Source organism: Colobus angolensis, unplaced genomic scaffold (assembly GCF_000951035.1).
Source record: "Colobus angolensis palliatus isolate OR3802 unplaced genomic scaffold, Cang.pa_1.0 Scaffold151, whole genome shotgun sequence".
In the NCBI taxonomy this organism is placed as follows: domain Eukaryota; kingdom Metazoa; phylum Chordata; class Mammalia; order Primates; family Cercopithecidae; genus Colobus; species Colobus angolensis.
In genome coordinates this window covers 1,138,505-1,150,047 of record NW_012114611.1, presented here as the reverse complement: position 1 = coordinate 1,150,047, position 11,543 = coordinate 1,138,505, and the positions used below count along the sequence as shown (strand labels likewise).

The window sequence follows — 11,543 nt, the reverse complement described above, 5'->3', positions numbered from 1 at the left end:
GGCGTGGTGGTGAGCACCTGTGGTCCCAGCTACTCGGGAGGCTGAGGCAGGAGAATTGCTTGAACCCGGGAGGCAGAGGTTGTGATGAGCCAAAATCACGCCACTGCACTCCAGCCTGGGTGACAGTGAGAGTCCGTCTCAAAAAAAAAAAAAAGTTCTCAACCCACTCTTAGGCCTCAGTGACTCTCTCTGGCAAATAGTACTAACCTATTCATTCTACAGATATTTCTGGACTGACAAACTCACTAGGAAACACATTGCTTAGGTATATAGCTGGGGGCAATTCAGAGAAGGGTCAGCTCTTGGGCTTCTGGGAGCTTTCAGTCTATAGGGGACATAAGACATGCAAGAAAAAAAAATCAGTAGTCTTTCTGTATGTTAACAATGAACTACCTAAAAAAGTACAAAATAATAAAATATTCCAGAATAAGTTTAACCAAGGAGGTGAATGATCTCTACACTAAAAACTATAAAACACTGATAAAAGAAATTGACATGAATAACTGGAAAGATGTCCCATGTCAGGGATTGGAATAATTAATATTTTTAAAATGTCCATAAATATCCAAAGCAATCTACAGATTCAATGCAATCCCTATCAAGATATCAATTATATTTTTCATAGAAATAGGAAAAAAATCCTAAAACGCATATGGAACCGTAAAAGACCCCAAATAGCCAAAGCAATATATCTGACAAAAGAATTACTTTGATAGAGTAAATAATAGAGGTTAAAATCCTCTTATTTCTAGAATATAGGAATTGAACCTACCCCTGAGAATCCAAAATTCTCCGTGCTACCTATCACACCACATCCTAGAGTACAGCCAGGTAAATAAGCTGAGCAAAAGTTTGTTCTTGAGCAAAAGAATAAACTTGGAGACATTACACTACCTGATTTGAAGAACCTACTACAAAGCTATAGTAATCAAAATAGCATGGTACTGGCATAAAAACAGACACTAGATGAATGGTTCAGAATAGAGAGACCAGAAATAAATCCACATGTTTACAGTTAATTGACCGCTGACAAAGATGCCAAGAACACACAACAGGGAAAGGACAGTCTCCTTAGTAATTAGTATTGAGAAAACTGGATATTCACATGCAGAAGAGTAAAATTAGATTAGACCCTCATCTCACACCATATACAAAAATCAACTAAAAATCTATTAAAAACTTAAACCTGACCGGTCGCAGTGCTCATGCCTATCATCCTAGCACTATGGGAGGCCAAGGCAGGCAGATCACTTGAGGTCAGGAGTTTGAGACCAGCCTGGGCAACATAGTGAAACCTCCTCTCTACTAAAAATACAAAAATTAGCTGGGTGTGGTGGCTCATGCCTGTAATTCCAGCTACTTGGGAGGCAGAGGCACAGGAATCTCTTGAACCCAGGAGGTAGTGGAGGTTGTAGTAAGCTGAAATCTCACTGCTGCACTCTGGCCTGGGTTACAGAGTGAGACTCTGTCTTGAAAAAAAAAAAACCTTAAACCTGACCAGAAACTGTAAAACTACTAGAATAAAGTAAAATACAGGGGAAAAACTCCATGACATTGGTCTGGGCAATGACTTTTTGGATATGACCCCAAAAGCACAGGCAAAAAGGAGATTACATCAAACTAAAAAGCTTCTGCAGAGCAAAGGAAACAGCAGATTAAAGAGACAATCAACAAAATAGTAGAAAATATTTGTAAACCACACATCTCATTCACTTAGGCTGGAGTGCAGGTTGGTTGCAGTGGTACAATTATGGCTTACTGTAACCTCAAACTCCTGGGCTCAGCTGATCCTCCCACCTCAGCCTCCCGAGTAGCTGGGACTATAGGCATGCATCACCATGTCCAACTAATTTTTTGGATTTTTTTTTGTAGAGACAGGGTTTGACCATGTTGCCCAGGCTAGTCTCGACCTCCTGGGCTCAAGCAATCTGCCTGCCTCAGCCTCCCAAAGTGCTGGGATTATAGGCATGAGCCACCGTGCAGAGCCTGACATTTCTTAAAAGACATACAAATGGTCAGTGGGTATATGAAAAAATGCTCAATATCACGAATCATCAGGGAAATGTAAATTTAAACCACAATGAGATATTACTTCACACATTTAGAATATTATAAAAAAGACAAAATAATAAGTGTTGACAAGGATGTGGAGAAAAGGGAACCCTTGTACACCATTGGAGGGAATATAAATTAGTATAGCTACTATGGTAAATGGTATGGAAGTTTCTCAAAAAACTTAAACTAGGCCAGACCCAGTGGCTCACACCTATAATCTTAACACTTTGGGAGGCCAAGGCAGGAGGATCACTTGAGTCCAGGAGTTCAAGACCAGCCTAGACAACACAAGACTGTATTTAAAAAAAAAAAAAAAGGCTGGGCGTGGTGGCTCACGCCTGTAATCCCAGCACTTTGGGAGGCTAAGGTGGGCGGATCACAAAGTCGGGAGATCAAGACCATTCTGGCTACATGGTGAAACCCCGTCTCTACTAAAACTACAAAAAATTAGCCGGGCATGGTGGTGGGCGCCTGTAGTCCCAGCCACTTGGGAGGCTAAGGCAGGAGAATTGCTTGAACCCCGGAGGCAGAGCTTGCAGTGAGCTGAGATTGCCACTGCACTCCAGCCTGGGCGACAGGGCGAGACTCCATCTCAAAAAAAAAAAAAAAAAAAATTAAAAACCCTTAAATGGAACTACCATTAAATCAGGATGTTGAAGAGATATCTGCACTCCCATGTTTATTCATTGTAGTCAAGATATGGAACCAACCTAAGTATCCATCAGTAGATGAATGGATAAGGAAAAGATACTATATATACATAATAGGACACTATTCAGCCCTAAAAAAGGAGGAAATCCTGTCATTTGTAACAACGTGGATGAATTCGGAGAACACTATGTTACGTGAAATAAGCCAGGCACAGAAAAATACCACGTGATCTCACTTATATATGGATTCTAAAAAGCTGAATGTGTAGAAGCAGAGGATTGCTTGAGCCCAGGAGTTCGGGACCGGTCTGGGCAACATATCAAGACTCTGCCTCAAGGGAAAAAAAGAAAACAGACATGTGGATAGATAGCTGTACTATGAAGGAAGTTCCATAAGAGGAGTCTGTTGAAGAACTTTAAAAATCAGGAAAGAAATATTGGAGTTTTTCAGAATTGGAGACATCAAATGAACAGAAGGTAAAGACAGGTGGGGTTTACATACAATGAAAAGGGAAGGGTGTCATTCCACACAGAAGGAAGGGCAGAAACAGAAGTGAGGAGGCAGAAACCTCTGGGTGTATATGGAACCAGAATGACTCAGTGCTGCTGGATCTAAGGACATTTGAAGGTGATTGTTTCCTGCTCCCCGGCCCATGCCAATAACTAACTCCTCTCCTACCCCCTGGCAGAATTAGGGAGTTGCATCTTTTCAATATCCTGGGCATAACCAGAGACACATGCTGGGTCCCACAGGAGGAACCAAGGCAGAGAGGCTCCTGGAGGTGATGACGAAGGTGATGGCAGAGCTGACCACTGAAACATCAGCTATTAGTATTTTCTCCCAGGTCTGAGCTAATAGGGCCTGGGAGGCTGCACCTGCAGGGGGAGGAGAGCTGGGCACTAGGACCCTTCCAGCTCCTAGTGCCCATCCCCTAAACTTTATCTCCTGGCTTTTTTTTTTTTTTTTTTTGAGATGGAGTTTTGCTGTGTCACCCAGGCTGGAAGGCAGTGGCATGATCTTGGCTCACTGCAACCTCCACCTCCCGGGTTCAAGCGATTCTCCTGCCTCAGCCTCCCAAGTGGCTGGGACTACAGGCGCGTGCCACCACGCCTGGCTAATTTTTGTATTTTTAGTAGAGACCGTGTTTCACCGTGTTAGCCAGGATGATCTCGATCTCCTAACCTTGTGATCCACCCACCTCAGCCTCCCAAAGTGCTGGGATTACAGGCATGAGCCACTGCGCCCAGCCTCCCAATCTCCTGGCTTCTTTCTACAAGAATAGGCTCTGGCCAGCCAATATGCCTTCTGCATTCAAGCAACTCCAGTACTCAGCTAGTGGGCACCATCCAGCCAGAGCCCAGAGGTGACACCCCAAGCTGCCAGCTCTGCGCTGGGAGGAGAAAACAGCTCTGGTTTGCCCACAGGCCCCCACTGGGCTCTGCTCTTGTTTGTGATCACAAACAGGAGGCAGGCTTTTGGAATTCTGCTCCTGAGATTCATGCAGCCAAACCACATGACCATAGGTGAAGCTGGCACCCCACTGGGCCTCAGTTTCCTTCCTGTAAAATGGGGGTCAGCCCTCTGACTCCTCTCCCCTGCAGGGCACAGGAGAGAAGAATATCCCATCTAGAAAAGGACTGCAGCTGAGGAGCCAGGTCCCCTGTGCGGGATAGGGGTGGGGTAAGGAGCTCCGCAGGGCCTTCAGGGATAAACTGCTGGCTTTGATGCTGCCTTGCTCCTTCAAGGCCTGCAGGCTTCCCAGGAAAGCAGTGGGGGAGGAGAGAGGAAGGGGCGGCAAAGCCAAGAGTTTTAGCCTTCTTCTAGCCTGGAGGACAGGAAGTGAGGTGCTGTCTACAGAGGAAGTAAGAAGCAAACCCCCATCCCCACCCCCCAACTTCCCCTCAGCCTGGAGTGGAAAGAAAGGCTCCAGCTTCAGGAGCCTGCAGGCTCACAGCTGGGGAAATAGAAGGTGATACAATGCGGGTAGGGGAAGAGGAATGATCAGCACCATCTGGAAGAGAAGGGGGTCTCCTGTCTTGGACACAATAGAACTCAAGGGACCCAGGACATCCCACAGACTGGGGGAGTGGTGAGAAGAGAAGCCACTCAAGCCAAGTTGAGAAAGCCAGTATTCCAGGCCACGAGGTACCCACATCTGCAGTCCTGGCCTGACTCCTGCTCCCAGCATGTGTGCCATGTCATGCGCCTCAGCACGGGCCACCCCTACCACTAGGTGGGGCAAGTCCTTGGAGCACTTGCTCTTATAGCACGTGTCCTTTCTTTGCAACCCTTATCACAGCTATAATTATAGAACTGTTTAATTACTTAATTAACGTGGACTTTTTTGATCACCACTTATCCCTAGAGATTAGCACAGCACCCAGCACACAGTAAATTCTAAATAATCTGCTGGCTGAATAAATAGGCTGCTCATATGGCTTGAGAATTCCTCAGAGGCCAGTTTGGCCTGAATCCTGACATCTGAATGAAGTTCGGTATACAAAGGTGAATGAACACTGCTCATGACTTGGGGCCAACTGGGGAACCCTGGGATGAGTGATCAAGGCCAGTGCTATGGTCTGAATGCTTGTATCCCCGCAAATCCACATGTTGAAATCCTAGTAGCCAAGGTAATGCTATTGCGGGGCGGTGGGGCAGTGGTGCTTTGGGACGTAAATAGGTCATGGAGGTGGAGCCCTCATGAAGGGGATTAGTGCTCTTATAAAAAGGGGCCTGGTGAGATTCCTCACCCCTTCCACCATGTGAGGACACAATAAGAAGCCTCTGTCCAGGAATCAGAAAGCTGGCCCTCACCAGACACCAAATCTGCCCTTGCCTTCACCTTGGACTTCCCAGCCTCTAGAGCTGTGAAAAATAAATTTCTGTTGTTTCTAAGCTGCCTAGCTTATGGTATGTTGTTATAGCAGCTCAAACAGACTAAGACAGCCAGAAACGGGAGAGCTGACATAGGTGTAGGAGAAATCCAGGCACACCCAGGTACTGCTAATAGGTAAGGCAACAAATACAGTAGACACGCTACGCTGTATTTTTGGGTAAGAATGAAAAAAAAGAATATATATTTGTGTGTGTTTGGTATTGTGTAAGGAAACTCAAGGGATATATAAGAAACTAATAAATGATTATGGTGGAAAAGGGGATGGAGGTGGGAGCGAGATTTTTTTTTTTTTTTTTTTTGAGGCGGAGTCTCACTCTGTCGCCCGGACTGGAGTGCAGTGGCCGGATCTCAGCTCACTGCAAGCTCCGCCTCCCGGGTCCATGCCATTCTCCTGCCTCAGCCTCCCGTGTAGCTGGGACTACAGGCGCCTGCCACCTCGCCTGGCTAGTTTTTGTATTTTTTTTTTTAGTAGAGACGGGGTTTCACCGTGTCAGCCAGGATGGTCTCGATCTCCTGACCTCGTGATCCGCCCGTCTCGGCCTCCCAAAGTGCTGGGATTACAGGCTTGAGCCACCGCGCCCGGGTCTCACTGTTGCCTAGGCTGGAATGTGGTAGCTCAATCTCTGCTCACTGCAACCTCTGCTTCCTGGGTTCAAGTGATCCTCCCACCTCAGCCTCCCCAGTAGCTGGGACTACAGGTGCACACCACCACGCCTGGCTAGTTTTTATATTTTTTGGTAGAGACGAGGTTTCACCGTCTTAGTTAGGCTGGTCTTGAACTCCTAACCTCAAGTGACCCACCCACCTTGGCCTCCCACAGTGCTGGGCATGAGCCACAGTGCCCAGCAGAGATTTCAATTTTCAAACTAAATTTATAAAACCTGGTGAAAAAAGAAAACAAAACTGCAAAAAATATTAGAAGGAATCAAACTATTCAACAAGTTGATTTCTAAAGCTCCTCCCAGCTGTGGCATCCACCCTCTTCCAGGCCCCTAGGACAAGGGAGCAGGTGAGGCGGCCAGTCAGATGAACGTGGGGCCTCTAACCCAGGGTTGCTGATGCCTTCACATCCTTTCTTCTCCAGCCATCTTGCCCTGGGTTAGCAGAGAGGCCCTCCTAACCCCAGGCTGTGGTGTGGGCATGGTAACACCACTATTCAGAAGTTGGTCATGGGCACTTCCACCTGGGTAAGAGTTGGATTTATTCTAGGTCCCTCAGAAGGGGGACAGTCTGGTCAGGGGCAGAGGCAGAGGGCAGGGGAAAGTTTGGGGCCAGTGGGGTAAATGACTCCTGGAAGTGCCTGGTGCTGCTGTGGGCAGGTTCTGGGGGTGTCTCAACATATCCTTGTATAGAAGGGCCGATTATAGCCCCCACATCAAGCCAGCTGGGAGTGAGGTAAATCAGCCCCTGGGAATTGCAACTGTTGAGAACCCCAGAGACACACCCCAGGAGTTCCAGGGCCCCTCACAGCCCTGCCTAGAAAAACCTTGACCATTGGCTTACCGGAGTGTCTATGGGCAGGGACAATTTCAGGCTGAACTACATGAGAGTGAGGAGACATGCAGACCACAGGTTCTAAGCAGCACCTGTCACTCAAGCCCTGCAGGCAACAACAGGAGCAGCAGAATGGGGTCTTCTCTCCTTTAAGACATCTATACTTGAAAAAAAAAGCATAGTGAATATTGGAGAATTCCCAGAGTTCAAGGACCAGCATAAGGTACAGGGTGCTGTGTCTGACTGGGTTCTTCTCAGCAGCTGCTGGGTTTTAGAAATCGGTAATAACAGCAACAATAATTCACCTTAATAACAGCCTGGCCTCCTCTTTCATCTGCGTAACTCCCAGAGCTGGGAAAATGGTAATTATCGAGCAGGTGCCGCACCCCAATGGTGATGCATAATTAATACAGGAACACTGGCTGGGAAACTGAGGCCCAAGGAGAAGGATTTCCCCTCACAGAGAGCTACAGACACAGGTGCCGAGGGCTGCTAGGCGGAGGGGGGTGAGGGTGCCAGTTCCACACCTGTAGTGTTTTGGGAAGGTGCTGAAGACAGGGGCACTCATTCCAGAGTCCTCCAGACTTGGGTTTGGGGAGAAGGTGAAGAAAGACCCAGATATGTGTCCCAAGCCCCCACCTAGGCTGCGGCAGGGCCTGGTGAGTAGCCCTGGCTGGGAGTCAAGGCCTCTGTTCTTGAGCCCATGCCCTACCCTCCCAGAGTATCACAAAGCAGGCTGACAGCTGCCTCAGGCACCTCCACATCTCTACAGTATGCCCAGGCGCCACAGGGTAAGTGAGCGCTCAGCCCTCCGAACAGCCCCACGCCACAGGCATAGTCCATGAAGTGGGAGTGGGGAACACCTTACAGCCAGGTAGGCGGATCAGATCAAGAAGAGTGAAGAAATGGGGGAGACTGCTTCTTGGGAACCCCAGTCCATCTCTGAAGCCCCCTTGCATCCTTGGTACTGATCCTAAAATAAAGAGATCCTTCCTACAGCAAGGCCTGTCTGGCCAGTGCTGTAGAAAGCTGCCGGGGAGGTCCAGTTGGCGTATGCCCTCCAAGAGGGCAGAGGACGGTGGGCAAAGCATCCTAAGAGACCAAAGACCTTTTCCCACTGTGTCCACAGAGGGAACCAGTAGAGACTCAAACTAGGAGGGAAGGGTAAACAAAGATGGAGGCATTGCATATGTAGGTCCATCCACAGCCTGCTGCGTGCCTGGTACTATGACAGATGCCAGGACAGAAAAAATCTAAGTTCCCGAGAAACTACAAGAGCAACCAGCAGCAATGACCTTGTCCTCCAACCCTCCAGGTCAGTGTTTGGGGGAAAATATTATGGGTCTTGTTCTCAGGGATTTGAAGTTGTTTTTCCTCAGCATGTTACAAAGCTGACCAGAGCCCCTGGGGGGTCCTGCGATAACACTCTGACTCTCCGAGGGCCCAGCTTTCTGCTATCTCAGGTTCAAGAACTGGCCCTCTCTGCTTTAAATCTAGCCAGGCTACCTCATGCATAAAACATTAAGGCAGAATGGGACCATGTGAAACTACAGAGCAGAATCAGGAGGCCTGCCTCTGACACTCACCACCGCATGAATCACTTCCCGCTCTGGACTTCAGTTTCCCCATTTTTAACACGAGGGCGTTAGACTAGACTGTCTCTAGGATTCCTTCCAACCTATGCTCTGTATTGTTTTGATGTAGTGGCAGATCCCAGATTGATTTACATAAATTTGCATGTTCAATCAGAAACCCCAAACTCCAAGTATAGAAAATCCAATCAGTCCATTAATGCAGCCAGACTGGGGCTCGGGGAACCTGCCAGGTTTGGGTGAGGGTTGTCGAAGGAGACGGTGGGAGCAGTGTTGAATTGGGGGAGGGGCTGAGAAGCAGGGGCTAGAAAGGGCACTTGTTTTGAGAGATGCAGCTCTGGTGACTCAGGCATGATGGGGTCAGGGACCCCACTTCGGCTGTCAGGCAAGGGCCCTTTCTCCTCCTGCTTCTAACGGGGCCTCTGGCTGGCCAGCCTCAGAGCCACACCCCAAGAGGGAACAGCAGCCTCTGCCTAGTAACAGCTGCATCCTTCAGTCTGACAGGGACTCCAGCATTAGCCACTTTCTGGGAAACTGACCTCCCTGGGAGCTTCCATTATCCATTCCAAGGGCTCACAGCAGTAAGGAAGGCTTCCCTGGGGTTTAACCTAAACACCTCCTGCTGCAGCTTCACCCTCATAGGCAGCAGGGCCCAGGGCAGAGGGCTTCCCAGTCCCAGGAGAGCCAGCAGAGGGAAAAGCAACGCAGGGAGAATGTGCCCCTACATGAGCAAACCCAGGGCTTCCTTAACCACCACCTCTCCTTCAACATTCCCCTTCAACTGGGAGACCGAGGATGAAAACAAACAAGAAGAACTTCAAGACCTCTGGCTCTTGGGCTGGAAAGCAAGTCCCAACCTGGAGAGCCCAACTCCTGACGAAGTCCTACCCTGGGAGGGAAGGGGCTGGGAAAGGTGGGGTGGGTGCAGTTTCTCCTCACTGCTGCCACTGGCTGGTTTGGCAGGGCCTGGGAGGCTGGCTGGGCTGGATGAGGGCAGTGGGGAAGATTCCTTAGCTCCTTGCCTGGGACCTGGGGATGTGAGTACAGCAGTGAGGTGGGCAGGGCTGGGGATGGGATGGGCAAAAGCAGTGGGGCCCTCCTTGCCTTCCTCCTATAAGAGGGCGGGTGGGTGAGTGTGTTGTGCTCCCTGGCCCAGATCCTAAAACAAGTCCCAACAGCTGAGACTTAAACTGTCTCCTGGGAATCTGCTTACCCTGCTGGCCCTTGGCTGCTCCTCCTCTCTCAGCTCCTCTTCAAAGGGCCAGGATGTCTCACCACAGGCGTGATGGGTGGGCCAAACCCAAGCCAGCAGGAGTTCATATCCCAAGGCACCAGGGGTGTGTGGGACAAGGTCTACTCTCAGGCATAGAATAAGGGAATCTGTTCTCTCTACACAGGGTTCTAATCCTAAGTAATTGCAATTTAAAGCACACCCAACACTTTAGCTCCCTCTAAATGGAACCATTCTGCCAGAGGACCTTTCTCCCCTATAGATTCACCCATCAGTGAAACCATTCAATGTCAAAAGTGGAAGGGAATATTAGAGCTATCTAGTCCAACTACTGAATTTTAAAGATGGGGAAACTGAGCCCCAGAGAGCAAACTGCCTCGGCCAAGGTCATACAGCAAGCTAGGAAAAGTAGGGACCAGAGCTTCTGACTCTGTCTTTATTGATACCAGCTTGGTCCCCAAACACTTAGGTCTTCACCGGCCTATCATGAAGATCCTTCCCTGCCAACCACGGCACCTGCCCCTCCAGGTCCTCACTCTTTTCGTGAGGGCCAGAGCTGGAGAAAGATGCCACCTCATGTACAGACCATAGCCTTTGAAAACAAGCTTGAACTTGGGAATATCTCCCCGGACAGGAATACACACGGTTTCTTTGGGATAGGAAACCCACTAACCCAGGTTGTTTTTAGGAAGATGGGGGGACCAATTTGAGAAGTGAATTCCTGTCACACAAGGAGTCTGAGAGAGCCAGATGGCGTAATGTCTGCAAGGGAGGGTCTGCAACAAGGCAAATGGGCTATGTTCATTTTCCCCAAAAGTACTGACCATAAACCGGTTAGGCATTGACACCCTTTCTACTGCTCCCCAGGACCACCCCTGCCCGGGCTACTTCCTCTGGCTGACCACTGGGCTTAATAAGGAGGACCCATGAAAGAGCGGGAGAAGTGGGAGGGAGGGATTGCCTCTACAGCCAGAGAACTACTTAGCCCAAGATCCCTTGCTCCTCAGCAAGGCAGGCCTTTAAGAAGTAGCAGCTGGACAGACTAGGTAGACCGGGCTGATCCAGCCCTAGGATGCCTAGAAAACTAGGCCTGTGGGAGGCGAGGGCCCTCTGTGCCCTTGGGGCCATGCCAGGACTGGAGACAACGCGGGGCCTTGGGCCCAGGACAAGGAGAGGGGAGCTAGGATCCGGGCGGCCGCTTTCTTAGTTGGGCTAAGCCAGGGGAGCGTCGGGCACAGATGAATTCTCTGCATTCTTCTGGCACCGCAGCCAGCACTCGGAGGGCCTTTTCTGCAGGCGCTGCCCTGTCCCTGCTCCCTGCCCAACCAACCCTCCTCCCTCCCTTAGCTTCTCTTCAGCGTGCAGCCCGCCAGGTCCTTCTTCCTTCCCGCAGCCCCTCAAAGCCTCTGAAGGGCTGTTCTCTAGGAGACCCGCTCTTTCCGCCTCTCCCCGCCTTCCCCAGGCCCTACCGCCCCAGGCCACGGGGACTGGAAGGAGTGCGAAAGGGAGCCCCAGGCTCGTCTCCGCGCCTGCGCTTTGGGGAGAGAGCCCCTCCCCCCGCAATAACCCGGCACCGCTAAGCGGCACCCGGACGGTGGGATGCGGGTTGGGTGGGGTGGGCAGC

General features: G+C 49.8%; 1 protein-coding gene across 1 annotated transcript in view; it reads right to left on the bottom strand.

The window, feature by feature from the left end:
- Nucleotides 1–11,543, bottom strand: part of NCKAP5L (NCK-associated protein 5-like) — a 40,781-nt gene that overhangs the window by 28,730 nt on the left and 508 nt on the right. The gene's annotated exons all lie outside the window — the stretch shown is intronic.